The 26195-nt window shown below is 37.2% G+C and overlaps 1 long non-coding RNA gene across 1 annotated transcript in view; it reads right to left on the bottom strand.

Moving 5' to 3' along the window:
* The window catches only part of LOC307146632, a 108406-nt gene extending 82550 nt beyond the window's left edge, over nt 1-25856 (bottom strand). The window contains exon 1 of the long non-coding RNA XR_013819136.1: nt 25781-25856. This is a non-coding gene — a long non-coding RNA (uncharacterized lncRNA). The remainder of the gene's footprint in view (nt 1-25780) is intronic.
* Between the last annotated feature and the right edge of the window lie 339 nt (nt 25857-26195).

The following is a 26195-nucleotide window of genomic DNA, read 5'->3' on the forward strand; positions in this document are numbered from 1 at the left end:
TTATTAGCAGCTAATTTTCCACCAATTTAGCACATTAGAGTGTAATTAGAGGGCACTGGAGTTGTTCTAACTCGTCTGGAGGGAATTTCTGTACTGAGTTATGGGAGCAATAGGTCACCACTCAAAGTCTCCAAGAGATGAAGTAGGGTCAGTACAGGTATGACCCTACAGAAGCGGACTTAACAGTCAGCAGCTTACCGTTCCTATACTTCCTCAGAGCAAAAGATGCCGTAAATCCATCCTTATAATCAAACCAGGCTAGTATCCTAAAATTTTACAGCTACCCTTTTACGTTTGGCAACAGCTGCGTTAACTCCGGGTTTCCACTGGCAAGCTCAAAGCTTCAATTCTCTGCACACTACACCATTCACTGCCTAGTTAGCAGCTCAATTACTAGCGCTAGACCAAATTCCCAGGCTAAAGATGGGGCCACCCACAAACCAACATCTAACAAAGACATCTCTGTCTGCCCCCGTCCTCTCGGCATGAACCCCCTCGAGTGGACAGTCAACATTGGACGCCCCGCAGAGATCATTCAAGCGCGGAGGATTCGCTACAAGCTATACCACTAATTATTCCACCAGATTTGCGAGACAATTATTATTGCACTTGTGGTAATTAGAAATTATTTGAAGCATTTGTAAATTAGTCCTTACAACCTCTGACGGATAGGAGAAACTCATTAAAAAGACTAGCGTAAAACAGGAGCCCAGGAGGAGAGCTACCGGTTAACCACTGCTGGGAGTAAATAGATATTCTGTAGAAAATGTAATAAAAATGTGACAAATTTTATTAAAACGAATATATACAGTACTACCTGGGGAAGGTTTAGACGTTTGCAAACAAGTTACATATAATTTAAAGAAGTAAACTTTCATAGTGCAGTAATTGCTATAGTGAGAAAAATGACACTTTGATCTGGACAAACTGAGTATCATTAGAAAGATTAAAGACTCCTATTTTCGATATATGACCACTGTTTATGATAAAACTATAGGTTGCAGTGACATCAATTTCTTAATTTAAGTCCGGAGTGCAAAATAATCAATCTGTAATGTTTGTTATTTTGCATAGATATCATCACTCATATGAAGTCAGTCACGCCGTCTCTGGTTTATTTGTGTTCACATACATGCACTAGACAGCGTCCGTTAGGGCTCTTAGTTAAAAAGTGTGCATATTTGGAGAAATATTGATTTATCATCACATTAGCAAAATATTTAATCAAACAGAATAACATTTCTGTTCATTTCCTACTGAATTATGCGATCTGAAGAGTTGACAGAGCGTTCAGAGTGAGCTCTGTGTCTCCAGTTCCTGGTTTGCGTCAGTTATGATCTAAGCGCTCTCTCATTCATCGTACAGCTGTCAATCATCTTACGCGAGTCAACGTGACCATATTCCCTGCCCTTCTGCATGCATGACGCTGTCCTGTACACTTCCTGGTCCTGTGCTCCGTGAAAATCAAAGTACAGTGCAGTTGAACACTCGTTATTGCGGTGCATTATGGGATTGAAAGAGAGCACTTGATAACATACACTATGGTTTCGGACACCAAATGTCTGCCCCCTCAAATAATGTCCTATTAAAGGGTATAGGGGGAGATTTTGGACACAGCCCTAGACTTTCAAGTCATTCCGAACACACCAAAACACAATTTTCTGTGAAATCTGTCAACTCCGACAGGCCCAAATCTGCAGACGGGCTCTCACCTTCTCCTCCTCCAGAATCAAATCAAATCAGAGAAAATAATCTGGGCAAAAGAGTATTCCAGCCTTTTTTCACACTTGGTTCAATTACTTAGTCTGAACCCAAGTTTGATTCCACCGCCTCCCCACTGTATAGAAAGAGATCTGAAGAATATGAGCTGATCTGCAAAGGCAATTTATTTGGAGACAAGGAGCTCTGAGAAATGCATTATACTATAATGAGTGTATCAAAGACGCAACTTGTGCGATTGAATTGATTTAATATTAACTGCAAACTGTCTTGTAGTTTACAGAAACAAACTTGAATGCACACCAGCAAACTTTACCTAGGTTTAGGCAACCGCTTCCAATCAAACCCAATGAATCAAAACAAAAATGGACGGCAGCAAAAGCTTGAGTGTGAAAGCAGCACAAGACACGGTCTTTGTTTTGCATGTTTTTGGCCCGGCCACTCTAGCTCTTCTCTGAATGAGGTAAGATTTCTTCTTTCAGAGCAGGATGTGAAGCAGGTGGCATGATCCCAAACGGTTTCTAACTTACGGAAGGACTCTTAAACCTTTTCCACTGTATTCAAAGCCCAGCTGCCAATCACGGGAGGAGATTTTGGGTGCACAGTGGCTGCTGAAGGGGCTTGAAGAAAAATGGGAGGGGGGAGGGGGGCATAGAGGAAAACCCTAGCAAGGCTGGAGATTTCTTTAGTAGCGTCCTTTATTACTACAAAAGGGCTATGATTAGCGTGGCTACAATAAGGGCGGTCAGGAGAAGCATACCAATTAGGTTACTGTGAGCACTTTGGGTCGCATTGCTATGGAAACCAGCCCCACTATCTCACAAACACACACGCACACACCGCCCAAACACATCTCACATACACTCTTTGTGTAATTATTCAAGAGGAGGGTAGAGTGGTAAAATCAGAAGCCTCAGTGTTGCCAAGCTCATAAACATAAGGGATATCAGATAGGATATATTCAGTCAGCTGCATTTGTATTAAAACACAACCATGGAAACATTTACAAGGTCAAAGGTCATCTTAGAAGGGTCAAAGGTGAGAAAAGACATCTGACCTTCAATGAATTACTACATCATGAACTTTAGAATCTACTGCTACCTGATTTTGGGAAAAAGTCAACATGAATTAGAAAAACGGCCCCATTTACTTTCTTAATGCCTGTATCTAGTCTTAATCCATGATTCATATTGGTTAATGTTAACCAATAGCCAAATGTCTATTTTATGCCATGCTGTTATGTAACACCCACTTTCAATAAATTTAAAGGATAGTTCACCCAAAAATGAGAATTGTCATCATTTACTCATCCTCAAGTTGTTCCAAACCAGTATGAGTTTCTTTTATCTGTTGAACACAAAAAAAGTTCTTTTAAAAAACGTTGGTAAACAGAGAGTTGATGGACCCCATTGACTTCCATGGTATTTTTTTCTCCTACTATGGAAGTCAATGGCCATCGTCAAATGCCATTATTCTTCAAAATATCTTCTTTTGTGTTCAGCAGATAAAAGAAACTCAGGTACAGATTTGGAACAACTTGAGGGTGAGTAAATTATGCTAAAATTTAAAATTTTGGGTGAACTATCCCTGTAAATACTGTAAATACTGTTTCACTCAGTAAAATGGTTTGAGATCAGCAAATTTACGTTGACCATAAATGTTAAACTAATGAAAAGGTACAATACTGAACATAAAGGTTCAGCACAACGTCAGTTGAATGGTGTCAAGCCTTAGAATTATTGGTCAAGACTCCACTATTAGGAATATATATAAATCTCATTATTAGCATACAGGCAGGGCTTGACTGATTGATGCTGAGAATGTCATTTCGTGCGCTATAAACAAACCCACTTCTCTCGCTCTCTTTCTATACCTCATTTTTTCCTTTGCTCCGTCACCCCTTTGTGTTCTCAAAAAGGTGAAAAGCTGAGCCAACATTGGTACTCCGTCACCTCGCCATTAGTATCCCGTTTAATCACTTTAATTAATTTTCAGCCTCATAGTGGTAAACTAATCAAGCACATGCCAAAAACAATGACACGCCTTTGAAGGATCACACTGAAGAAGCGGTATTCCATCATTCCACGCTGCAGACATCATGTGGAGGCAAAAAGGAAATATATGGAACTCAATCATCAACATCAAAGTGAATATTCTCAAGAAAAAATATATTAAGAATATAAAAGTGACAAAAAGCTTCATAATCTAAGTTATTAATTCATTTAATTTAATCATTATTATTTATATCAGATTTAATCATTAACACAGTTGAGATTAATTGTTAGTTGTGCACACTCACAAAAGATATTTTGCTTTATAGTTCGAGAAGTTGTTCAAATTGAGTATCTTGAATTCGTTTAGAGTTAGGTGTTAGGGTTCAGGCTAGTAGAATAAGTTGGCATGTAGTTGCAAAGTTACTTATAGTCAGTAGAATGTCTTTTGGAGAGCATCAAAAAGTGTTTGCTGATATTAAGCTGACGGTCTACTAATACTCTAATGACTGGTAGTTGGCATGTAGTTGCAAAGTTACTTATAGAATCAATGTCTGCAGTGGAACATCGAAATAAAGTGATATCTAATATACAATATAAACTACGGTAAGGTAGTTGAATTTGGCAAACCAAACCTCGGGTAAACTACTGAAGTCATACTACAACAGGTCCTAAGTAAAATTAAGGGTCACACTTTATATTTGGGGCCAGATTTACTTCACTGTAAAAAGTGATCAGTTGACTTAACGTAAAAAAAGTGAGGAAACCCATTGCCATAATTATTAGGTAAACAAACCTCATGCGTAATTGAAAAAATTAAGTTATGTGGAATTGTCAAGTTCATATAACTTACATTTTTCAATTACGCACAAAGTTTATTTACTTAATAATTTGAAGGCAACAGGTTTTCTCACTTTTTGAAGTAAAGTCAACTGATCAGTTTTTACAGTGTAACAGCTTGCGCCAGCGCAAACCCTCTGTTGGCGTTAAAAAACTACTATCAGGATTTACTAAAGACGCGCAGTGAAAAATTAGCGATGAAAGGGCAGTTATTTTTGCAGCTGACCTTATTGCATCTGTATTTGTAGGAGTTTCCCTTTCAGTCGCAAAATGTATGGTAGGAGAGTATTTAAATGAATAACGCAAGGTGATTTACTAAGGTTTGCACTAGTCAATTTATTGGTCTTTGCACCATTATTTACCGCCCAAAAAAGCATATGTTAAACCAGATGCTAATTTGTGCTGCTCTTGGTAGATTGTGTTGGTCATTATAGAAATGATCCGACTGCGTCTGTGTTCTTTAATTTGCGTGTTGTCAGTGGATCACGAGCAGAACTTTCCACTCCCATCTGCACTGTTTTGGAATTGCGCTCGCACACTAATTTACTAGTTTAGTCAGTCTGGCCCTAGTGTCTTAAACAACTATGTACTTACATAAGAATTAATTGTTAGGTACAATGAACAGTACTTATTGCGATCATATTGCATTGCAAAACACTTATGCTACAATTTGCCCTGGTAAAGTTATATTTTACTGTGATTAACAAAAGTTGTAACTGAAATACATTCTTTTAGAAAACAACCTTCTGATTAAAAGCATTTTGGGTTAATGCAAAACACCTTTTTTCCTTAACAGTGAAAATACAAAAGACAAACATCACCATCACTTCAAAACACTGAATCCTAACTCAAGGATGCAGCTGGATTAAGGATTTTCGTCCATAATCTCTGGGCACTCTGGCTGTTAAACGGATGCATGCTTGGCTTTGTGTGGCGAATAAATTTAGCTCTCTGAATTTCATTCACTGGTGCTCCAAAAGCATCGATTCCTCCCTCTTCACCACCCTCAGCCGGCTGCATTAGTGCCAGCACGAATAATACACAGTTTTAGAGCTCTGAGACCCTCCTCAGGGCAAAAGATTAAACCCTTCCACTCCTCAGAGGATCAGAGCCATACACACTTCAAAACACACACACACCAAATAAAAGACAATCACACACATTGCATCAGCAACAAGCTAAATATTTACACTCAAACATACATTGCCAGATACACACATCACAAACAATTACACTTGATTCAGACACAATCAAATTCATAGGGAGAATTTTGTACAAACCTCACACTGAGTAAAGTACTCAAGATTATTATTAGAAACAGCAATTTACACTAACTCACTCATCAGTTAATCAGTTTAATTTGCCAAGCAATGGTGAGTTTAAGCTTTGGAAAAGTTTGGATTTGGCCCAGATTTTTACCACCCCTTCATTGAGGTTGTCTTCACAGTAATGGGTTTACTTGAGCTAGGCCATTGATGATTCTTGTTACAGACATTTTTTTAGTTTGATTCTAGGTTGCATAAAATCACGTGTCAGTGGAGACTAGAAGAACAAAACTGTTGCCAACAAAACCAGAGATTACATTCTAAAACTGTTGAATTTTGCAATATAAGTCATCAAGAGTTTAACAACATTGGAGCATCTAGATTTTCTTCCTGCTTTCCCAACTGATGAATACTGAACAGCAGAATACAAAGCAGAACGTTCTATAATTAAGCACTTAGTTTATTTGATTACACACAACGGCTTCATTTAGAAGACAATTGTCTATTGACTGGTCAGCTGGCTTGCTCTGATGGAGAGGATTCAGCTTTGGAAATGGTACATATTTGCTTATAGTCAAATTCAAATTGTATTAATGGTTATGTGCAGAAACACAATATGATATCTCACCAAGATTACAACAACACAGTTAAGCAATGCATGCTGAACAAACCCATTCATCAAGCATACAACATTCCTTAAGGGAGATGTACTGAAGATGTATTTATTTACATTACTTTACAGTCATTTTGGAGCAAGTTCATTTACCCATTTGACTTGATGTCTTTTGTGAAGCACAGTATAGAATATCAGAGTTGCTCTTTTCCATACAATAAAAATGATGGCCACAATTGTACAGCAATTTTGATTGAATAACTTTTTAGTTAAATTTTAGTCTGTTCCTCACACAAAGTTTTTGAAAGATTCAGAAACCTTGCAATGTAATGCATGAGACTACTTTAAGGTGATTTTACTGTGCTTTGTTGTTCATTTTGGAGCTTGACAGACGCTTGTCCCCATTCGTTTTCATTGTATGGAAAAGAGTAACTCTGACATTCTGCTAAACCTCTCCTTTTGTGTATAATGGAAGAATTTAGACTTGAACCTATAAGAGGAAGAGAACTGTGAAAGTTGAGCGGGTGACAAAACTGTAGTGCCTCAGAATCACAATTTCTTCTCTATCACTCACATTTCTGAGTGTAAAACTTATTTAATAGCATTATTCAATAGCTTTGTGAATTTGGCCCTAATTGTGCTGATGAGGCGGGGAGGAGAGACATCTCTCAATTGATTGCTGAGGATCAAAACAATGCTAATTGGGTTTCTGTAGAGTCTTTGATCATAATTCAATTGAGTGGTCGTAATTAATTTAATGAGAATGTGTCTGACTGTGACTGGAATTGCAGCTGACAGTTTGATGAAGAAGAGGATGAAGAAGGGGCGACAAAAAGAAGGAGTATGAGAAAGATGAAGACGAGGTCTGCTGCAAGAGTGTTTTCCATGTTTTTCTCTTGCCTTTTGTCTGTCAAATATTCCAGTGCTTGTTGCTTTACACACCCAGACCCATTTATACAGAGATATTTCTATAGATATAAGTTATCTGTTCAGAAACTTTTCTTACTTAAAAGTGAAGTGTGCGAGTCGCCACTTGCCACAAAATCACAGAAATGACATTTAGTTTTATTAGAAGAAATAGTTTAACATAAGAAATAGTCACATTGTGAGAAACAAAGTTGCATAGTGAGATACAGTATAAAGTCAAAATGCTGAGAAATAAAGATGCAATTATAAGTCATTGTGAGAGATATTAAGTCACATTGTGAGATAAAGTTGCATCTATGAGATATAAAGTCACAGTTATAAGGTAAAAAAATTGCAGTTATAAGAAATAATGTCATATTGTGAGATATAAAGTCACATAGTGAGATATAGTCAAAAATTATAAGGAATAAATTTGCAGGTACATGCTATTAAGTGAAATAAAATTCAGTCACATTGTAAGATACAAAGTTGCAACTGTGAGATAAAGACGTGATTGTGAGAAATAAAGTCGCAATTACAAGCAATAAAGTCACATTGTAAGATAAAAAGTTGCACCTGCTTTGATTACGACATATAAGTCACAATTATGAGATATAAAGTCATATTGTGAGATGTCACATTGTGAGATACAAAGTTGCAACTGTGAGTCGCAATTACAAAATATGCAAGTCTCAATTATGAGAAATAATGTCACATTGTGAGATTAAGTAGCCTAGTGAGAAATAAAGTCAAAATTATGAGAAATAAAGTTGCAATTACAAGCGATAAAGTCACATTGTGACATACAAAGTTGCAACCGAGTTGCAATTGCGAAATTTGCAAGTCTCGCGTCATATACTGACGCTTTTGACATTTCGTCTACATCGAACGCACATGGCACCCTTTATCGTCAATATGAGACGCAGATAGATATGGGCCAGAAGGCGCCTCCTAGCGGTCTAACCCTAACCCTACCCCAGACCTAAACCTACCCATAACCGAACAAAGCTATCTGTGTCTCATATTGACGCTAAAGGGTGCCATGTGCGTTCGATGTAGACGAAATGTCAAAAGCGTCAGTATATGACGCCCTAGGATGAGAATGCGTTGGAAATAATGTCACATTGTGAGATTTAAAGTCGCATAGTGAGAAATGTCGTCACAATTTGAGAAATAAAGATGCAATTACAAGTCATATATGAAGTCACACTGTGAGACACAAAGTTGCAACTGTGAGATTTAGTCATGATTACGAAGTATAAAAGTCGCAACTGCAAGAAATAAACTACGATTTTAAGAGTAAAGTGACAAATACAATTGTTTAACATGTCTTAAAAAATTGTCTGTAGAAACAGGCAGCCGCACAGCACTGCGTTTAATTCAATTATCTGACCTTCTTTTAATTGAATGTTTAAATCTAGAACCACAGTAAAGAACAAAACAACAAGAAAGTAAGTGGTCTTGCTGTACGGGAAAATCTGCAAACGAAAGATCCCCAGGCAACGTTACATCGAAACAACCCTGAATCCAAGAGACAGTGATCCACACTGTTTACCTCCGATACTGTCTGTTTATCTCCCTCTCTTCCCTAATCTGGATATAAACAAGAGTCATGCAAAGTACTTAATAAAGGAGTTGGCTTGCTCCAATATGACAGGCCAAACTAATAGGATTTAATGACAGTCCATTTACATGTCAGTTTGTGATGTTGTGAAAGAATGAGAGGGATAGGTTTGGGGGGGAAGGGAGGAGCGAACGGGGATATTCTGGGCCGCTTTTGACGCTGACAAACGTAATTACATTAGACGGGTTGCGTCTTGGCGGAGTGTTGCAGCATGTATCTGTTTTTAAAAGGAAGGAGCCTCTTTACTCTGGATCTTGTCAAGTCTCATCTCTTGCATCTATCCTCTTAGGTAAAGAGAGCTCATCCGCTTTTGTGCCCGTCTCACTCGCCAGCCCGCCCGCTCGCGCACACACCGCTAAGGCCGAACGCCAATTGGCTTCCATTTCTCGATTAGCTTTGATGTCGAAGACGCAGCTCATCTCCAAATGCTTCCATTACTGGTATCACATTAAAGAGGGAGTTCAGCGACGGATCTGAGTGTGGTACACTTTCATGTGCATTCTCTTCATGTGGAATACTTCACCTCTCTCACAGCCATGTGTAATTTCACATCTCTTAGCATACGCCGGCCCTGCTGCTCTGGAGCTCAGTTCAAATGGAGCAAGTATATACGGTGCTTGAGAGGAGTGTGGAAGATTGTAAAAGATGAGCTTCAAAATGTAGCTGGAGAGCAGAGGGCAAGAAAGAAATGTGATGGAAACAAATCCCCAGAGCTCCAAAAAAAAAGTCTAGAATCATCCCAATGCCGTTAACATCCCAAATGCCGTTTTCCAATGATTTAAAAATGCAGATTGCCAGAAAGCTGCTCGTTGTTTCAAGTTTATTGTGTATCCCTCCCGTACCTCAACCTCACCATCTCTTCAGGTTGGAGAACTGATCTCGCGTTCAACAACAGGGGTGCAAACTCAGTTCCTGGAGGGCCAAAGTCCTGTGGAGTTTAGCTTCAACCGTAAAAAAACGCAGGATTATTCCTTAAGGCTTATTTGAAGACTACAGCACAGTTGGAACCAAAATCTGCAGGGCTGTGGCCCTCCAGTAACTGAGCTTTGAAGCCCTGCTATACAGGTCAAGGTTTAGCTGGTTAAATAATGCTTTGTTTGCCCCTGCTGGAAGATGTTGTAACTACAAGATCTGGTTCTAAGGCCCTGTTTACACCTGGTATTAAGATGCGTTCCCGTTTACACCTGCTGTTTTAATCCGTCTCTTTTGTCCACTTTCAACCACCTCTGTCCTGATTTCTTCAGTCTATGGGAGGGTAATAGTTTTTTTTTTTTTCAAATCTTTCGCTCTAATGGACAAAATAAGCTCACACATTTAACAACGGTAAAAAACATACCGAGAGCATCAGCTTTCGTTTCTGCTCTAACAGCAGTGTGTGTTAGAAATCAGGAATGGTGAGAGAACATTGTGCTTGGTACGTTTTTTGTCTTCAAACCAAACTTGGGTATTCAGCCGGCAAAGTTCAAATCCCGTCTGGCTAGCGCGCTTCCCATAGTGTTGTTCACGCATTACGTCAGTAGGCGGAGAGAAGGTGGTATTTTGTGGCTGTTCAAAAGCATTTAAACACATGAGTGTCTACAATACGAAAGCAATCCAGTCAAATGCGTTTTCGACTACCTCTGGAAGTGGTTAAAGTGGACAAGCTCTAGATGTTTAAGACCCTGTTTACACCTGTATTTAGCGTCGTCCACTTGTGATCCGATCGACAAAAACACATCTTAATACCATAATACCAGGTGTAAAAAGGGCTTAAAAGACTCTGTGAATAGACAATCATTCAAAATTAGCACGATATTCTGACCTCTGACCTGAATTAACTGGAATGCTTTTATTTCCTGACTTAAACAAGATGTTTTACTTAAACTCTAAATTCATGAAAAACAACATATTCATGCTATAGATTTCCTTCAGATACTGTGAGCCAAATTCAAATGTGAATGAGGATTTGTTCAGTACTTTTATCAGTTTTTTGAAGCAGTGCAGAATAATAATTTTGTTTCTCATTTCAAACCCATATGAATATTTAAATCATACATAGTTAAACAATAGGAATAATTTGATCTTTACTTTAATTAAATCTCCAGATTCTATTTAAAGAAAAATTCAATAAATAATCATATTCATTCGGCAGGACACCCTTGCAGATTATCTTTGCCACTAAAATCATAATTAACGCATTAAATACATTATTTCGGAATCCAATTTCCATAACAAATGCTGAAATGTGTTGCTCTCCAGCACTTTAATTGACTTTTTAAACCGCAGTTCAGATTGCAAAAGTGTCAAAAACATCTATAATTTATCAACAAAACTAGTGAGAACAAGTCATGGTCAAGACCATCAAAATACATCTGATAATCTGGTTTAAATACAACTTGTAAGAAAAAGAAGTATAATAAAGACAGAGATGACTGATTCCGTCAGACAGGCAGATTTGGAATATAAAGCCTCATTCTCCAAACCTCATTAATGCTTCCAGACGTCAGGCATTGTTCAGAGAGTCACACAGCATGAGCAAATACTGTTTGAGATACTACCATTAAACACACGATTTTTGGCCTTCAATAGGTTTAGATCTGGGCATGAATAATATACACTAGCATTCAGTATGTTTTTATTTTATTTGAAAGAAATTCATACTTTTATTCAACAAGGACGCATTGAAAAATAATCAAACATGTAAAGACTTCTACTTTATTACTAGAATATTAAGCAGAACGACTGTTTTCAACATTGATAATAATAAGAAATGTTTCTTGAGCGCATAATCTGCATATTAGAATGATTTCTGAAGGATCATGTGACACCCGAATAAATTACATTTTTAAAAATATTAACAGTTATTTTAAATTGTAGTAATAATTTGTCATTTTTACTGATCAAATAAATGAACTTCTTTCATAAACTTTTGAATGGTATATGCATTATGTTTATCTGTGTGCACCATCACCTATGTCCCAGATATATTCCCCTTTCGGCATTAACATAAAATTTGTTATTTCCCATCTCTCCTTCCCGCTTTTTAATTCCCATCACATGTTCTATAATATAACTTTGATGAGTATACGTTAAAGGCCCTAAACTAATAGCGCTCCTAATACTGGGAAACGGAATTAGACTTGATCGCTCTAATATCATGACGAACATTCCCCCCCTCCACCGTCTGTCAATTTTCCTCAGTCCGCTGTGATCGCTAAATTGTCGTTTAGAAGACAAGACGGGGCCCTAGGGACGGCACAAAAGGAGCGTGGAGCTGACCAGCGCTCAGGTGGAATTGAATTGGAAATCTTCCACAGGGTTGTTAGCATAACAATAGGCCTTGTTGCTTTAGACAAAAGCAGGCGGTTTAATGTAAAAAAAAATCAATCTCTCAGAGGAGGGAGGTATTGTGCAGGCAGACGTACAGGTGTTCCTCTACCGCTCCTTAATCAAAAGTGTCAAAACAAAGTTGGAAAGTTATCTTTTCTCATGCCAGCAGAAGTGGCACGCGTGTGCAATCGCAAAAGTGTCCGTCTATTGTTATAGATCGTAGAAAGAGAGTTGGGTATAGGTACCAATCTGAGCACCCAGAGGAATGTATGAATATACATTATGAATGTATGAATAGGAACTAAAAAGCAGCTTCAGCAAAGGGCACAAACCTTATGGATTTTAACCTTCCATAAAAAATTACACTATCAAATAGATTCTTAACACAGTTAAGTGGTTACAGCTGCAATAGAGTGGCAACTTTTTACGGTGGCCTTGGGATAGGAGTCATAGCTTTTCAATGCATTTTAGAAAAGATTTCAATCAAAGAGCTGAATGAAGACCTTCAACAAAAACAAAGAGCTCTAAGATAAACCGCATTTCAACATTTGATTCAAAGCAAGAAGTATTTCAAAAAGGTACAAAAATAATGTTGAATGAATCCCGTAAAGCTGGGATGATTATTGTATTTATTGATGCATTGTCTAATATACACTACTGTTAAAAGTAAGAATTTTTTATTTTTTTATTTTTTTTGAAAGAGATCAATAGTCTTATTCAGCAATGACACATTAAATCGATCAAAAGTGACAGTAAAGACATTTATAATGTTACTAAAGATTTCCATTTTAAATAAATGCTGTTCTTTTTAACTTTCTATTCATCAAAGAATCCTAAACAAAAAGTGTCACGGTTTCCACAAAAATATTAAGCAGAAAAACTCTTTTCAACATTGATAATAATAAGAAATGTTTCTTGAGCATCAAATCAGCATATTAGAATGATTTCTGAAGGATCATGTGACACTGAAGAATGAAGTAATGATGCTGAAAATTCAGCTTTGCAACACAGGAATAAATTATATTTTAAAATATATTCAAATAAAAAACGTTACTGAAACAAGCTTGTTGAATAAAATAAAAAAAGAGGGGAATGTGAGCCTTAAATCTCCAGCTAACAATACAAATTTTAGGAAATCTAAGATGGGAAGAAGTTATAGAAGAAGAAAAAAGCATGTCAAGTGGAAATTCCAGCGCGAGATCTGCACTTAAAGGTGTTTGTGAAGATAAGGTGAGTCTTCATTTATCAGCTCACCCCCAGCCACGTATTATCATAAAAATGATTTAAAGGCTCACTAATCCCCTCAAGTTAATGAACATCTTCATTTTTCCAAGCCAGGGAAAGAGGAAGTCGCGGGTGTTAATGCGCGTGTCTATCCACCAGGTCTGGCAAGCCGTCCCGGTGGGATTGTGTTGTGTGTGTGTGATACCCAGAGAGTATGATGGGTAATTTTCCAAATACGCCCCTATCGTTCATCCCCATTCACGTTCCCACATTCAGCGCATCACCCTTTCCTTTTGTCCCCACAGCCACACATGGATAATTTACCAGTGTTTATGGGTATTAACCTGCACACAAAAAGCTGACTATTCACGCTTGCCACCATCCATACTGCTTAACTGCACCATAAATAGTTTTCTGGAAATCATTGTCGCTCCCAACTTCTTGTAAAATGTCTGAATGCGTTAAATGCTAATGCCTTTGTGTTGAATCAAGCTAGAAGGTGAAGTAAACCACCCTAGGTTCCCTCCTCCCATTTTGGCCACCCAGTCAGCTGTGTAGGAACCAATGCCCCCTTATTCTCTGGGGAAGTGACCCGTGGGGACTCCATATGCAAACCAGTTGATTAAAAAACAGTTAGCGAGACACTCAGCCAGAACGGTATGCAGAAGGATGGAGAGGGGTTGACGTGGAAACGGGTGTCAAATGACTCAATGCCGCAAATGTTTCATATCTCCTTACAGCTTGAAAGAATTTCAACTGATTGATTAATGGGCCTGATGAAAATTTAATGATTTTGCATGATGACACTTTCTGAAGAAGTTGCAGGTTCACTCAAGAGCTCCATGAAGTTTAAGTAGGTCTAAATCTGAGTTAAAGGGATACTTCACTCAAAAAAGAAAATTCTGTCATTACTTACTCACTCTCGTGTCATTTAAAACCTTTATGACTTTCTTCTTTTTCACAGAACGAATGTTTTTGTTCATAATGGAAGTCAATGAGGTACAAAACAACATTGGACCCCATTGATTTTCATTGTACACTATTAAAAAAAAAGGAGCTGCCTTAACCATTCAAGTTGATTGTACTTAAAAATGTAAGTCATTTCAACTTAAATTAAATTAAACTCTGACTTAAAATTAGTTGAATCTTGTAACTTATAAAAAAGTTAAAGCAATGTAAAAAACATGTTGTCATAACTTATTGATCATATAATTTTGTATACAGTGTATAAGTAAAGTAAAGTTCTTTTCAAATGTTAAACTCTTAAACACTAAATCTTAACTTGCACTTATGGATTTCTGCAGTGAATGATCAATCATAAACATTTATAATATTCAGCCATTGGGAAGCAGGTGTCCTTCAGTTTTCTTGCTTACTCTAACCAAATGACCCATCAAAATAATTGATTTATTTTCTCTGTTTTATCAAAATAGGTGCATAATACATATATATATATATGAAATATATAGCATAATAATCCCCCACTTGAAATTTCCAAGCCACAGTGTTTGGATGACCATAGTGGTGTAGGGATTTGTAATTGGGTTGACTGGAACATTCAGTGGATTTTCTGGGTTTTAGCTTGGAATGCTGAATGGCATTCCAGAATTCGTTGGCAAGGGCCCTTGTGCCGTGTAAAAATAAACTTGGCTTGGGTGATGCAGGCTGGATTAAGGATTAGGTTTAATTGTTCATTTATGCCATGTAAAGTTGGAGAACCTTGAGCTTCGTTCAAACAGACGATTCAGAGATGCTGATGTGAAAGATTCACATACAAACCGAGATTATCTTGTCACTTAAATTTGCTAAACCAAGTGAGGTTTCAAGATAGTCCAGCCAACACGGATTACGATTTGATTTAATTACAAGTACAGCGAAAACTGTGATTTAAACATTGAGAAAACGTTTCAAAGTGTTCACCGCCGAGAACAATGTCACCTTAGCGAAATTTGTCCTTCAAATCCAGCAAAGTCTGCTCTCCGTGGTACGTTATCTTTTGCTAACGTGTAACTAGCGTCCTTGTTCAGCTCAGACAAAGAGACAGACTGGCAGTACAGCCCTCCTTTGACATGATTCTTATGGAATCCATACTTCAAGGCCCGTCCTTCATCATTGTAAACATACACAAAAGAATCGCATCATACACTGGAGCTGCAAAATATAGCAGGCTTTCAACCTCAATTACCTCCTCAGGGTTTTTGACAGGGCCAGAGAACGAGAATCAATCTCTAATAAATTAACCGTGTTGTCTCAACAAAGACGGTCCATTTTTGACATGACAGAGGCCTCATTGGCCTGGCAACAGCTGTGGATGACAAGGGTGACTTTGCATTGGTCCCCTTGCCTATCACGAGCAGATGGCGAGCCACTTCTTAACTCAGTTTCAACTAAACTCTAAAGGCCTGTTCACACCAGGACGAATTTCGCGCGCGATATTCGCCGACGTTTAACGCCTCGTGACTAAACAAAGGGCGCCAATGTGAGTGTGCACACCGGCGCGAAAAACGGCACGCGTAAAAGCGTCATTTTTTAAAAAACGCCTCGGGTTCGTTTTTTTGGTTTGACGTGCAGCGTCAAAAACTATCCTACCAATGAGATTGGCGCTTTTGTTCACGTGTCTGGAGCTTCTGAAGTTACAGTAAAACACAACTTGGGGGCGCTCAAACACAAAACGGTCTTGCCGAGCACACATACGTAACGGCGAAGAAGATATACACCAAGTAGCGTCTACACTGCCAGGAAGAAATAAGACGAGGAAGATGCAAGGCAAGATGATTGTAGAGCTGCTGGTCTTGTTGGTGTCGGAACATAAAGAACTATATGACAAACGCGACAGCGACTACAAAAATCTTGATAAAAGAGACCTGTTATGGAGTGGTTTCTGTTTTACATTAAGCGCCATCTAATGTCAGGGAATGAATTTGCATGTTCACTCGGCTCATCGTCAGCGAAAATCGCTTGGGTGTGAACACAAAAAACGCGTTGAAAAACGCTGGCGAATAACGCGTGCCGATATTCGTCCCGGTGTGTAGGGCCCTTAATGCTGTGCATATAAATCAGGTTTATCCCATTGTAATTTACTTGTAAACATTTGGTTTAACAGGTAAAGATCTTAAAGTCCCCCGGTGGTGAAAATCCAGCTTTTAATGTTGTTTATATGTCTATGTGGTGTTTTAAATATGCTTTAAGACAAACCATGTGCAAATTAATAAGTCAACACCATTGCTGAGTATTTTCTCCTTAAAACTGCAGTGAAAAAAGACAGTCTCAAAAACGCAGTTTAAAATAGTGGGTGTTTCTGACGTCACAAACTACCTTGTAACCAATCAGATCAACTGTGTGATCGTCAACGAGTGGATCTCTGAGCTGGTGTGAGTGAGTGGAGGCGGGGCTAATTTGCATATTCAGAGAACCGCTTATTCTAAATGAGGCAAGGGTGTAGAGTTACATTCAAGCTATTTTAAGGCCTTTTTTTCAAGGAAAACCATTTAAATATGTAATTTTGGTGATCAAAAATGAGTTTTAAGATACACAATTATTGACTACAGAGTCATATGACTTTTTAGTTGGTTCCTCACACAAAATGACTTCAGAAGACTTAGTCATTGTTGTAAGTCATATTGACCAGTTTTATAATTAAAAAAAGCGTCTTTTATGAAGCTTGAATGCCCCATTTATTGTAATTGCATGTAAGAAAGAAACTAATATGTGATAGAAAATACTTGAGCAAATAGATATCAATTTTAATTTTTGGGTGACCTAATCCTCTACTGTAATCTCAATATCACCTGTTGAGAGAGGCCTCTTGTAATATCGCAGACAGATATGCAAACAGAGGACAAATCACTTAATACGCAATGTTTCCCAGAAGACTACGCATTAATTGAGGGACAAGTCAATATTGACAATGGGAAGAGCGGTCACGCCATCTCTCTTCCCTCGTTCCTCTCGCTCTCTGCTTTCTGTTTCTCTCTGCATTGGATAATTGGATGCTGACTCCACTCACATATTCACTACCAGGTGTGTGTGTTAAAGACAAATAGTGGTCTCTCGAAATGAGGTTCCAACAAATACTACACAAACAGATCTCAGCTCCCAGAGCGCAGTACAGACACAATCTGAGAACTCACTGTTACTGGTCAAATACAAGAAGAGAATCAGGATGAAAACCGCTTCTTCCAAAATGTACCAATTTCAATTCATACAGATCTTTTCCAAATGTATCTTCTAATATGAGAGAAACTCTGAATTCTTGTTGAAAAGTCAAGTTAAAGGTAACATTTCCATGCGGGTGGTTTGCAGACCAGCAAGACATTATTAAAACAAAATGAGGTACTCAAAAAAACTTGAAGGCAACCGTTTACATGGCTTATTTTTAGTAGGATTCATTCATTTATTTTTAGTGAATTTTATCTGCCATCATTATTACATTTACATTTTTTAAATTTAACAAGCTCTAAACTCAATTTGCCAAATTTTAACAAAAATATTTTCAGCTTAGGCCTAATTGGAAAAAAAAAACAATCAAAATCCCCTAATACAATTGTAGGTTTTCATAATTTTTTTTTTTTTTTTATTAAATAATGCATTACTTGTGTTGCTGAAAGTTGTTTTTAATTTAAAATATACAATAATCAAGTAAATGACTGCATTTTTCACCTGATCTAAGAATCTTTTATTACATGTTCGTTGACCAACATGGTACAGTCTTTCTGGTTAAACCAGTTGACCAAGTAAATCTTGATGGTTAAGTGAGTGGAAAAGCACCAACACATGAGCATCACAGCATGATGAAGAGTAAGTAAGGAAGAAAAGACAAGTAAGGAAGATAACTTTTAAAAAGACATATCCCACACCTGAAGATAAAGCCATGCTGGAAAATGTGAGTGAAGGAGAAAGACAAGCAATAAGGCCAGCTGCCAAAAAGAGAGATGCAGAGAAAGATAGAGGACCTTCCTCTTCATCACCTTTGATCTGTTAGTCCTCAAAGATCAGAGGGTAAAAGGTGTCAGATCAATCCCTCCTGTTGTAATAGAGCGCAGCAGAAACATGTTATTTTAGAGAGGGCTGACCACAAACCCAGAAAAAAAAAAAAATAAATAATAATTTACTGTGGAGAAGAAAGATCAAAAAATGGGTGTGACCTGGTCCGTGTCACAGAACAGGATTTTTTGCACAAGTATGTCTCGACAACCAACATGAGTATGAAGAGTGTGCGGTGAGTAAAAATACAGAGAAAGCAAAAGCATGCAGAGGGTCTGTGATTAAACCACTCTGTAATAATAGGTTCCCCTCTGACTAAATGCCAATGGCGATTTGTGTCTGTCATCGCAGAATGTTTGTAAGTGTGGTGTTGTTGATGCCTGGCATTTTCCAGTATTCTGTTTGTTATAATCAGTGCAATGGCATCAGCCAAAAAGAACAAAAACACACACAGACATACACAGATAGCCAAACAGAGAAATTGCATATCAGTCTGGAAAAGTTCAGACAAAGCATGACTGCCAGAAAATATAGGGTATTAGTGAGAACATGCGCACGTACTATGGATGTGTGAGCAAACATAGACATAGAACGGTGAAAAATTAAACATGCTTTCACATTTTGTCTCTTTATGAATAAATGGTTAATTTGTGGGTCAAGACAAAAAGGAATGTACAAATGCTCTGGAGAAAGACATTTATTTGTGAAAATTTACGTGTAAAACTTTTCAAATGCACTGCACTGGTTCATCAAATTGATAAAAAGTGACAGTAAAAAAATCTATTTAAAATAAATGCAGTTTTTTAATGTATGTATGTAATATATATATATATATATATATATATATATATATATATGTGTGTTTGTATGTATATTTATATATATGTGTGTGTGTGTGTGTGTGTATATATATATATATGTATACATATATATTTTCATATATATATGTACGAAAATGTATATGTATGTATGTATGTATATATATATATATATATATATATATATATATATATATATATATATATATATTTATATATATATATATATATATATATATATATATATATATATACACACACATATATAAAGTATATATGTATACATATATATATGTATGTGTGTGTGTGTGTATATATATATATTTTTTTTTTTTTTTTTTTTTTTTTTGGCCATATATTTGGGCATCATACATGGGCATTTTTCAGCTGGTCAGACAAACTGGACAAAATGTCACCTGAAAACCACCTGAAGCTAAACCCCAGATTAAACTAAAACATCTTAATTAAAACATCTTAGGCTGAATGGTTTAAATTGGGTATATTCACAATAAAGCAACGCCTTTTTACTTTTTTCAGTATTGTATTGATTTGTGAATTGCAATTCATGACAATGCTGTTTTCAAAAATGTCGCCCTTAGTGTGTGAAGATACATAGCGACTATTATGTAAAACACAAGATTAGCCTTTAGCTCTTAACTTCAGTTAAAGCATTGTTTTTTGTTTTGTTTTTTTCATCTGCACATGAACTGCTCTGCCTCCAGCGGTTCCTAAAAAGGTGCTTGTACATTAATTAGCCAAATAAAACACACTTTCAAATGGGTTCTGACACACAAAAACACCATTGACCCTTCTGAATGGTGCCTTAGGCCTCAACAGCCATCTTTCTGAGAGACACGCACACACACAATACCGCACCTCCGCCCTGGCATCATGCCACCCATTTGCCCCAGGGGCTGCTGGGAGCTCAGCAGATACTAAACACAGACAGAGCAAACAAAACACTGGCACCAGGTGGCGAGACCCATGCTGATCCAGGATCAGCTCGCTTTACCAAAACATTCTCTATCTAGTCTTTAAACATAACAACACACACTGACTTCAGAACAGCACTTAGTCTTCTCTTTCTCACCCGGCTGCAACGGCTATTAAACTCCATATTGAGTCATCAGCGTATTGCCGCCATGCTCTGGAAAGACAGAGAGGGCTCTGGGGAGGCACTGAAAGAGAGAGAGGCCTTCAAATGCTGATTATTTACCTCCTAATTGAAACGCTGATGGAGGGATGCCGATCTTCTCCTTCCCTGGAGCGTCTGCCCTAGTGATAGCTGGATAATTGATTTCAGCGAACGCAGGTTAAATGTGACACACGAGGGTTTTAATGAAAATCTGGAGACCGCGAGTCATTTATCATCTGCTTGTGAGGGGGAAAAAGAGTGGGGAAAAGGAGGTGGCGGCTGCTGACAGTTTGGAGAGGATGGATGAATCAGTTTTAGGTTCTAGGGAAGGAAAAGAGGGAAGTAAACTGCACACAATTTTAAGAGTATGTACTAATAATGTACTTTCTTTAAGTTATACACATATGTACTTTGGTCCATGACGTTTTTCTATAAAAAAAAATATAAGTATAAAAAAAGTATATATATATATATATATTATGTTTAACAAAAACGCTTTTTACTTTGAAAAATAATGTATGTCTGAAAACTTTTTTATTACTTGATGGTTACACCACCTGACATTTTTACAAGCATTAAATCAAAATATAAAAAAAAAAAACATGTATGAAACTAGCAAGAACACAAAGATTCAATTTCTAGGAACTTTAATGTATTTGTAACTACGCAATCATCATTAACATGTCAACATCTTGTGTTTATTAGAGGTTTAGAGCCAGTCGAAACTGCTTCACTCCTTTTAAAAACATGCAATTACTATGCATACATTTACACTCCTTTAAACTACATTGACAGAGACAACAATGGTGATAACCAATAAATGCATCTTTATCCAGTCAATGTGTGATAGCATCACATTTACACCAAACATGCACTGGCTCAGCTATCATGCTTTGCATGTGAAAAGCACACAAATAAGTATTGCCTTTATCATGTGAATGTAGACCAATGCACGTTTCTGTTCATTGTATCTAATGCACACAGAAAAAAATAAGGTATTGTCCTTGTTACATGTAGTTACTATAGTAATAACTACAATTTATGCATAAACACATGCAACTAATCCTAAACCAAACCAAAAGTAGCTACCTGTTTATTACTCAGCACATAAATGTATAATCACACTGTAACAAGGACACCTTAAAATAAAGTGCAACTAAAAATAGACACAAAATCTTGAAGACCTTGAATAAATGAAATCTTCCCTTCATTGTCCTATCCCCCTCTCTCTTTCCCAGTTTTATTTCGCAATATATAATGGTGTTTAAATTCAATCTTTGAGTCTGGTTATTAATGCGCTAACAACTTCAAAAATTCAGATTTGACCAGAGGAATTAATGTCTTTCACATTAAATCGTTTTTCATTCTTCTCTCCTCAATGTTGTAGGAAGAGAAATGGCGGTCCTTAAAAATGCATTCATGGGCAGTTACATATTTTCTGATTTTCATCAGGAAAATATGTAACCAGTGCTTTTTATCTCAACTGCTAAATATTTAAAATAAATACTGCTAAAACTGAATCCAAATATTTCTAAATTAGTCAACTGAATGTAAGTGCTTTTAATGCAATGCAACAGGGTCCATGAAGAGACTGAAATTCATGAACCATGCATTTTACAATCCTAGTGAAGAGATAAAGAGAGTGAGAGAGTGAGAGAGAGTCTCACAGATGGACACTGGATTGCCTGTGAATCCATCAGGACACCTTAATTGGCGTGCAGCTTGCAGGGTTGCACTTGAAGTCTTTAAATTGTCCATTTTTCCTATTGGGGTCATGTTAAAGTGCACCCCCAGGCAAATGGGCAGGATGTCAATAGCACAAGCCTGATGTCTCGTTGCCTCTTGATAGACTTGCAATTACACACTGCATCGCTCACTGTCATTTTCTGCCCTTTTACTCATTACTACTCCATCTTTCACCATATCATCATTAGTTAGTATGACTACTGAGTGTATTTCACCTCATTTCTCCAGTGACTGCTTCAGCAACCTGTGTGTGAGGCTGCTGTAACACTACTAAATCTTAAAGGTGGAATAAATTATATAAACACAACATTCTGTGTGTTCTAGTCATTACCTTGTATGCGTGTTCTGAACAATGACCCCCGGCCCAATGAATGACCACAGCATTACCCATGATTCAGTTGCCTGCTGCCCCTGTGAAATCTGCATAATGTCTGGTCGTATATGTCAAAGGAAGAGTTGACCCCTCTCCATGGTTCCCACCCCTTTTGACCAATGAATTTCCATGGCTTTTCCAGTTGCTTATTCAGTAAGAATATATATAAAAAAAAATATATATAGATTAACAGAAATTTCTATGTGAATTCAGACTTTGTAACTTTTTCAGTTGTTTATATAATAAGGATGATCTGAACATAACTAAAAGAATGTGTGAATTCCTCTATATAAAAAATTCATTTAATTTCATTGTTTTTAAGAGTTTAATTTCCATGATTTTTCAAATTACTTATTAAATAAAGATTAAATATTAAGGATTTCTAGTTGAGGGGGAAAAAATGTTAGAGCTGATACAAACTACAAAACAAATTGGGTGTACTATAGTTTTCTAAAGAAAATTAAAAAGCTATAGTATTAACATGACTTTTTTTAGTCCTGAAAATCACAATTTAATAATAATATTAAATAAAAATTCACTGACATTTCCAGGCTTTCCACCTCTTGCTCTCTCAAGCCATATGACATATGCCATTATTTAAATTCATATTTTTTCACCCGCCTATTTCCCCGTTTCCTTCCTATAAGCATTTTATAAAATGTTTTAACTTGATCAGCATTGATTAACAAATTTATCATTCTAAATGTTTGACTTTATGTGTGTGGCAGACAGTGACCAGACCTGTCCTTATGTGAAATGAGTCTCCTATCAAACATCAGCAGGAGACAAACGCCGCCTTGCCGTATCCCTCTCCGTGATGCTGTGCGCAACAGTAATAAACACGGAATATTTAGCCAGTCCTCAGTGTTTGTACAACTGCCCCAGGTTGCCAGATCCCCATTAGCATATTTGGGCTTTGGTCTTTGTTTTACTTTGACCTGTATAATAAATGTCACATCCACAACACAACAAATCAAACGTTTGTTAATTTCCCTGGCTTTCCTCTGCAGCTGCGGGCTCCCATTGTGCCACCAGTTTTTAATTAATGTGATAAGTAATACTTGCAAGGCAGCAATGTGCTTTTTTTCTCCTCTTTTGCTTTTTAATTGGGTGGGCTGAGAGGAAGGAGGGGACACAAGGAGGGCTGAGGAGGGGGGCTCCGAGCAGTTTTTAGAAAGTAAACGAGAGTAAATCTAAGCCATCGAATGTTGTCCTTTTACCTGAGGAGGTAGAGATACGCACACAATGAGGCTGACATGATTTCCTGTGGTATTGTGTAAACTGATACGCTCAGAATTATGTCTCATAATCTAGAGGCGTTTAAACAAGGGCTCAAAATGCTTACAAAGAGCACGGAAGCTCAGTCTCACACACACACACACGCACACACATGCACTCGCAGTCTTGAAGAGACAGCTGACATTTTCCCTCCCCTAAGAGCTTCTCTCCACAACACTCGTCCTCATTTGATTTTACACACACACACAGCCAACCATATTTATTTATATATATCACTCTGCACTCAGCTTTATGAAAATTGAAAGGTTCTACAATGATTCTCATTCATTGTATTCATGTATATAACAATTCACCTACATTTGTCAGAGTAAAATAGAAATAATCTCAATAAAATCCATCAAAAAAACGTTGATTGAATGTTTAAATAAGTGGTTCTCAACCTATAAGACTCAAAGGCCCCCCAGTTTCTAATATATAACATAATATCTAATATATACATAAGGTAATGTATTTTTGACAAAACTATGACAAAGCTGCTTGTTTTCCAACTTTTTAACAGAAACTGGGAGTACTGAAACAATTCATGATTTTAGAAATTTTAAGAACTGCATGTTCAAAAAAAAAAAACACTATTAACCTTAGTTATTGAGGGAGAAAAAAATAAACATCTTGATTGTATGTTTTAGAAATTTAAATAATTCTAAGTCATCCAGCGGCCCTCTTAAAAGTTTGCTGAGGCCCCCTAGTGGGCCCCAGGTCCTTGCGGAGAACCAATGGTTAAATAATGATGAAAATGGTGCCGCCCTCTGGATGCAAGTAAGAGAAGTTCACTCAGAAAAACCACGTTCTCTCAGACTAATGAAACGCAAAATAATAAAAAGAAAAGAAAAATAAGCTGTGCCATAATACAGGACCTTAATAATACATTATAGCCCACATATATTTGGTGGTTAGTTAAATAAACTGGTCTATTGGTTCAATCCTGTCGAGAGCTCCTCTGTAATAACAGAAAAATGCCTCACTAAGAGTCACTCTATGGTTGGAATCACCACTTCTGACTAACAACGGCAATTATCAAACTCTACACAAACTACCACCGATCTCTCTTCAGGTAGGGTTAGAAACAAGTGTAACCCACTTATCAGGAGGGCTGTTGATCACAACCACAAATCATTGAAGAGGAAGAGGAGGACTCACCCAAACAACAGACCAGTGCTGCAGAACTACTGATGCATTGGCAGGCCCTGACAATACTGAGGGGAAATCAGTGCAATGGATTTAAATGTGGTGTGCATGTGTTAAATAGAGCCTGCACTCATATTGGAAGATAAAAGCATAATCCAATTTGCCTAAATATTTAACAGATAAACATGCAAAAAAAAAAAAAGGACAGGGAATGTGTAGACTTTTTGAATGACGGGCCTTTCGATTTTGCTCAAACCAAGTTCTGCAGACATTTTAACCAGCTAAAGGATACAGGCTAGCCTACTATAGGAAAGATGAGACTATTTTGCCAAAACACTAAACTGTTCATATGATTCAGTGGCCCCTGATGAAGGTAGCAGTGAGTCATTAAAAAAAAGTCCTGTAGGCTAACCCTTATAATATTAATAAATAAATTATAATGATAATAATATGTGAACCCACTATTTCTAATATCGACAACGAGCAAATATCAGTAGCCTAACTGAAATAAATATCAAAATGGCGACGATCATAAATGAAACAAAGTAGGCCTTATTAAGACGGGGATACACTTAACGACTAGCTGAAACATTTTAAGTCTGAACTGAACACACTTACAGACTGTTTCCAACGACTGCAGCAGATTTTAAACACCGACTGCAGCAGATTTTAAACACCGACTGAACGCAACTGTCTTTGACTCATTGCGTTTGACTCATCAGTCGTAAGTATCAAATTACATTGATAATCGACCTTACAGTCGTTAAAGTCCGTTAACGCAAATTCATCCGTTAAATTTTTTATTGTTACCTGAGTGTAGAGTGCCGTGTTTGGTGGAGCACCTGTGGCTGTAGACGGCGACTATACAGGGACAAAATCATCTCTGTCAAGGTAATTTACCAGTATTGAGGAAACGCAACGTTATGTCGTAGGGCTATAAGGTGTATGCGCTCAGTATCAGACCTCAGTATACATTTTTCTAGAATAGCAAAAAAAGGTGAAATGCAACTGTTAGGGGAGACATGCTTAATTTGCTGCAAAATAAGTTTTACTCAATGTTTGTCTATCTATCTATCTATCTATCTATCTATCTATCTATCTATCTATCTATCTATCTATCTATCGTTCTTTCTATCGTTCTGCCTATTTGTAGCCCACACAGTCATTGATAATTTTATTTTTTAATTGTTTTTATTATTAATTTCATTGTGGTGTTGTTGTTGTT

This window comes from Squalius cephalus, assembly GCF_949319135.1.
Source record: "Squalius cephalus genome assembly, chromosome: 2".
NCBI classification, from domain to species: domain Eukaryota; kingdom Metazoa; phylum Chordata; class Actinopteri; order Cypriniformes; family Leuciscidae; genus Squalius; species Squalius cephalus.